Source organism: Hevea brasiliensis, chromosome 7 (assembly GCF_030052815.1).
Source record: "Hevea brasiliensis isolate MT/VB/25A 57/8 chromosome 7, ASM3005281v1, whole genome shotgun sequence".
In the NCBI taxonomy this organism is placed as follows: Eukaryota; Viridiplantae; Streptophyta; class Magnoliopsida; order Malpighiales; family Euphorbiaceae; genus Hevea; species Hevea brasiliensis.
The window spans coordinates 45,857,332-45,863,945 of NC_079499.1; the positions used below are offsets into that span (position 1 = coordinate 45,857,332).

Here is a 6,614-nt window from a genome sequence, read left to right on the forward strand (position 1 = left end):
ACTAGATGTCTCGGGTTCTTTCCCGGTATTCTTTTCGACTGAAACACATAGTTTTACAGTGTTTCAGTATCATAATTTATCATAAGTCCAAAAATAAATTCATATGTATTTATATCTAACTTTATTATGCTTAACTTGGCGTTCTTTAAAATTTGTATTTCGTGGTTACTATTCATGACACTATTCAAGTCAATTTATTGGCTTTCTAATGCTTAATAGGTATGGGAATTTTAATTTCACTCACATACCACATTTTGGTTACCTAATTTGTTGGTTTTGGTTGTTTTCTCAAATCTTAAGTCTCTTAGGTGAAATTTCAAAATTTCAGATTTGGTGTCCTATATTGGACTGTTCCATTGGTCAAGTTGCTATTGAAATTTGGCTAAGTTTTCTTCATAAAAGTGGTTTCTTATTGCCTTAACTTTATTTCCCTTTTTGAATCACTCCATTTGGAGTTTTGTAGCCTAAGTTATGGCCATTTGAACATGACTGGCCAGATTTGGTGTTACCCAGAATTCTGGCCATTTACTGGATAATGGTAGTTTTTGTACACTGACTGCAGGTGAGTTTTTGGATAGGTTATGATCATAATTTGTGTCACACCTTACCCCTTCGTAAGGCATAGCATGCTCCCGTAGAATACTTAATGAACTACCGAACTTCACCTACCGATAACTCATTAAGTACCCTACAAGGGATTTTAAAACAATTTTCTTACATTTTGGAAGTGGTGAGCATTTTGGTAAGAATTAAAAACCATTTATTCAAAGTTTAAATACTAGTAAAAATTTTTGTCCATTCAAATTTTGTCTCAAATTTTATAAAAATTTTGACAGAGTTCCCTCTGTATTTTGAGAAACCAGTTCTTCAAATACCTGTAAAAAGCACTTCCAAAACTATTTTACAACTCCCAACCTCCAATAATTCACAATTCAACTCAAGTCAATCCATTTCAAAACAGTTTCACAATCCAAGTCAAATTTGTCAACTCAGTAGGTTCAATAATTCCATTCACAAAACATAAGGCAGAAAATCCATATGTACAAATATTAAATTTACATAAGAAAATCTAAAATAATATTATTATAGTTTATTTACAACTGCTCAATTTACATTGATACTTATGACATTACAGTATTTACATCAAAATAACCATAAGGGTATAAAATAATACCCGTACAAAAAGGGATCAAAAAGATCTTGTCAATTCCGCAGCTCACTCTGCTGCTTTCTCCTTGCTTTTATCTGCGACAGTAAATTAAACTATCGCTGAGTATAAACATACTCAGTGGTGCACAATAAAGATTTAAAATGTAATACATAAATCATTTATTGATGAAACATAATTTGAATACTTCACAATCACATTTCACAAATATCAAGCTCATAACAACTCATTTGTCAAATAATATATTAAACAACAGTTTAGTCAAACAATTGCATAAACACAGTGTTGCCAAAGTCGTACACAACTTAAGCCATGACACAAAATTTCCGATCAATACCGTGTTGTACACCACGACAAAGCAATCTCAACCCCATTAATCAAAACCAATGAGGGAGGTGGCTAGCTAGCTAATGAGTACTCATCCAATCTACAACCTCAACTGGCAAGCCAGAGAGGGAGGAAAATAAACGATCTCAACCCTATAAATGGAGGAGGAATAATAAGTAACTGTCATGCTAAGTGTGAATCAAAAATTCATTTCAAACATTTCATTCAAATATTGCATACAAAAATCAATCCATTTCCAAAGTTACAATTTGATCGCAAGGTGGCAACACAAAAGTTCATAAATTCATAATGCGTAATAAATCAATTTTTCAAGGATAAAATGCTTAAATAGGGTTTATTGTGCACAAACCTCAAGCGAGTCGTCCCTTAGCCTCGACTCGTTTCCTCGGGTTCCTTCCCGATATTCTTTTCAACTGAAACACAAAATTTGACAATGTTTCAGTACTAGAACTTAACATAAATCCCAAAATGAATTTTAACTTCGCATTTACCTATTTCTAACGTGTTAAATTTGACGTTCTCGAAATTTTGTGTTTCGGGTTACTATTCACTGCACTATTTAAGTCAAATAATTGACTTTCTAAGGATTAATAGGTATGGGAACTCCAACTTCTCCCACATACCACATTTTGGTCACCAAACTTGTTGGTTTTGGTCATTTGTTTAAAGCTTAGGTCATTTTGGCAAAATTGCCAATTTTCGGTTTTGGTTCTCCGAAGTTGCACTGTTCCATTGGTCGATCTACTGTTGGAATTTGACAAAACTTCCTTCATAGAAAATGTTCCTTATTGTCTTAAGTGTATTCTCATTTTTGGATCACCTCAATCGGAGTTTTGTAGCTCAAGTTATGGCCAAAATAAGTTTACTGTTCACGTGTACTGTTCATACTGAGATTTTGGTGCTGACAGATTTTTGGTCCAACTTTGGTTAATAATTTGATCAAGTTAAGTTCATAATTTGGTCTCACTTTCTTCATATGAAATGTTGTACTATGTCTTACGTTTCCATCAGTTCAAGAATCGCCTAAATCCGAGTTTTCTAGAGGGAGTTATAGCTATCCAAACATTGCTGCTCAACTGAAAATCTGCAGAGTTGCAGTACAGTAATTTAATTTTGATCAATGATTTTGAAAGGGTTAATGGCCTAATTTGGGTTGGTGTTCTTCATGAAAGTTTTAGGTCTATATCATATCTAATTGCTGGTAAAATTTCAGGTCAATTTGACCTACCTAGCTCGAGTTATGACCAAATGAACAGTTACTGTTCATTTGGTCAGTTTGGTGCAGGGCAGCCTGCTATCAACTCACTTTGGTCAATTGTTTCACCAACTTTTGGTCAGTTTTTGGTCATGGTTCCTTAATGAAAGTTGTGCTCTTTTATGTCTATTTTTATCTCCAATTGGTAGCATATCCATTAGGCTTGTAAAATTTGAGTTTTGGTCCTTCAAAGTAGGTTTGGTCATGCTGCAAAGGCATGACCATTGACCTACGAATTTAGCTAAATTTTCCACCATTCCCACACAACTTATTTGGTCATAATTGACCATTAATTCATGTCACAATAGGTTAAACATGCCATTTATGCATTTCTTCAAATTTTAGTTCACTAACCCTAACATTCAAACCCTAATCTCACTAATTCATTGTGTTTAACTACTTTCAAAGCCTTAAACCATAATAACTCAACTACTTAAGGTTCATATACTCATACACACCTTTAAGTCCATCAAATTCATACACACACATCAAAACCCTAGCTGGATGAATTTGTCTTTAATCCTCCCACCATTAATTTCTTTTCATTTTAAGTATATTCCTAGGTTAATTAAGCTATAAACATAACTAAATCAACTAACAATTCAAGTTTAGTTTACTAACCTTGTGTGCAGAATTTCTTCTCCCTTTTCTTCAAATTTTTCTTCTTTCTTTTCTTTGAATCCTCTTTCCTAGTTGTCCAAACAACATCTAGTTATGATAGGACAATTGGCCATGGTTGATTTTGGTTCTTCAAGCTCAAAAATGAGCTTTCATGGTGGTTTTGGTGTGAGAGAGAGAGTGACGTTTTTTGAAGAAGAAGATTTGTGTTTTAATTTTTTTCTTTTCTTTTCTTTATCTTATGGAAGACCACAATTCCCAATTTAATAATTCACTAAAATAATTTCTTTATGACATCATTCATGATGTCATCAACTATGACTTTTCCATCTTCTTCCTCTTTTTTTATTTATTTTTTCTATTAGTTCTTTAATTTAATTCTCTATTCAAATTTTCTTTTCTTGATTTTATTTGTGATTAGGTCGAGTCACTCTCGGGTCAATTGACCAAATCGCCCCTCACCTGTTCATCGGTTGCAAATAATCCAATATTTCTTCCGGCTCGACCTAATTATTTGGTGGCTTAACAGTTCTTTTTCGTGATTTTCTTTTTCCACTGTGTTCATAAGGGTCCTAAGGACATGGCGTCACTTTTACGGTTCGAAATTTGAGTTTAAAATGACTTCGATCGTTCGAGGAGGTCACTCATCGCTGTGACTCTCGGCTCGTTTAACCTCTTATGTTCTGTTTTTCTTATTTATAGTTAACTAATTAAACATTACTAATTATTTGTGTTTATGGCTTCTCAAGTTGTCTTAAGTGTGGCCCTAATCCCATTAATTGTCCAGACCGACACCGGTCACCGGAACAGTGAAATATATCAGGCTATGCAAACGGGGGTGTTACAATTTGGGTTTTTTTTTCTTCATGAAAGTTGTAGGGATATATCTCATCTTTCTATCAGTATAAAATTCAGGTCATATGGACCTTCCTAGACCAAGTTATGGTCATTTACGTAACTACTGTTCATTTGGTCATTTTTGTACAGGTCAGTGTGCTCAATTCCGGATTTGGCCTAATTGTTCACTAAGTTATGGTCACTTTCTGGGCATGATTCCAAATTGAAAAATGTGCCATTTTGTGTCTAGTTTCATTTCCAATTGTCCTCACACAAATTGGGTTGGCAAATTTTCAGTTTTGGTCCCTGAAAGGGACCTAGGTCAAGCTGCTTGCATATGGACCTAGGTCAAGCTGCTTGCATATTGACCCTAACAAATCCGAATTGAAACTTATTTCTAACAATTCACACACATCACAAATGGTCACAATTGACTATTTCTCTACTCAAATAAGGTCATTTGCATCAATGGACCATTTTTCATAATTTTTCACCCAAACCCTATGTGACACCCCTTACCCGTCTACAGTGTAGCCGAGCAGGATATGCCACTCAGTGTGCCGGAGCACCAATTCATGTTTTAATTATAATTTATTCCTTTTAATTCATTTATTTACAAATTTTGATAAATATGAATTTTTTCGAAATTTTTATAAAAAATCCAGCAGAGTGCCGGCTGTAAATTGGAAAAACAGTTCTTCTGAACCTGTTTAAAAACACTTCCAATATAATTTCCAAATGCAAACTCCATTATACACATTTCAAATCAATCTCAAAATCTCAATCTCAAATCACAATACTATTTTCAAAAATTTTTTTCTTTTCACTTCATTCCTGGAAGCACATTCATAAATATTTCTCAACATAATATATAGAAAATTTCAATAATATAAAATTTCATATATTTACATCATCAAATAATTTCAAGAGTTTATAGTTACAATCCCAACACTAATACAAATTACAAAATACAAAATGCTACCCAAAATCCTAACGTCCTACCATATGCACTGTAGAGGTGAGGCGACTCTGGACTCCGGATGCAGCTCTGAAGGCTCACCCTGTCTGATGTCTGCTAGGCTCCCCAGCTAGGTCTCTAGTACCTGCGCATGGCAAAAGCGACGCGCTAAGCAATTCTGCTTAGTGGTGACAATATAAAATAAAATAAAATAAAGATAAGTAGGCAGAATGTATGTGTACATTTTTTGGTAGACTTAATTTCTGATATTATTTGTAGTATTATTCGATTTAAATTTGGTAAGATTTATTAACATTGCCCGAGTAACCCATACTAGTCGACTGGACTGGATAAACAGGTAAACTGGCACTGGGTACGAAGTACCTTGGACCATCACACCATCGGTCACATTGTGTCTCCCGGTGTGAAACAGAACAACTAATAAGCTGTAATAATTCGCAGGGATAAAACCTGAGTGTAACAACTCAAATAACATAGCCAAAGGCTATTATGTCACAGAATGGCATGAAAAGCCATGAAACACATAATGGCATGAAGCCATATGCAGTATTGCTAACAGAACCCTATTGGCATGCCAACCTATCCAAACCAATCTTGCTAGGTATACTAGGGCATTTAACACTTTTAATTTATGTAATTCTTTGAAATTGAAATTTTATGGCTACTATTCATTTCATTAGTCAACTAAAATGTTGACTTTTGCATTAACAATAGGTATATTGGTGTAAATATCATCAACATACCACATTTTGCATTTTAAAATTGTTGGTATTGGTTGCCAATTCCATTTCTAAGCTTAATGTTAATTGGACCGAATTTCCTGTTTTCAAGCTTTGTGTTTACTGTTCCATTAGTCATTTTTGCAGTGGGAATTTGGTAAAATGATCAACATGAAAGTTGTTCCTTATTTTGTCCAGTTGCATTTCCTTTTTTGAATCACTCTATTTGGAGTTTTGTAACTCAAGTTATGGCTCAAAAACCACAACTAGTCGGACTGAAATTTTTTCAGAATTTCTGGACTGACCAAATCTATAGTATAAGAAACAGTGACTGCAACTCACTTTTTGAATATGTTCTGGTCATAATTTGGGTTAGATTTCGTCATGAAAGTTGTTAGTCTATATCTCAGCTTGTTTTTGATAAAATTTCAGGTCAATTGGACCTTTTTACACTGAGTTATGGCTAAATGACTAAACATTGTTCAATTAGTTATTTTGCCCAGGTAGAATGCAGGTCACCCGAATTAGGGCAATCTTTTGGTCCACTTGGTTTGGTTTTCTGGGCATGGTTTCTTCACTAAAGTTATGCCATTATGTGTCTAGTTTCATGTCCAATTGACCTTGCACCAATTAAACCTCTACAATTCATGTTATTGCTGCCCAAACCTGCTGAACTCATGTCCAGTCCTG

General features: G+C 34.3%; 1 long non-coding RNA gene across 1 annotated transcript; it reads right to left on the reverse strand.

Annotated features, from left to right (window-relative positions):
• Window positions 1-1,102: 1,102 nt before the first annotated feature.
• LOC131181674 (uncharacterized) lies at window positions 1,103-3,487 on the reverse strand. Its single transcript, XR_009150172.1, has 3 exons — window positions 3,393-3,487; window positions 1,866-1,929; window positions 1,103-1,245 (listed from the first exon to the last, which is right to left on the reverse strand). It is a non-coding gene; the product is annotated as an uncharacterized LOC131181674 (long non-coding RNA).
• Between the last annotated feature and the right edge of the window lie 3,127 nt (window positions 3,488-6,614).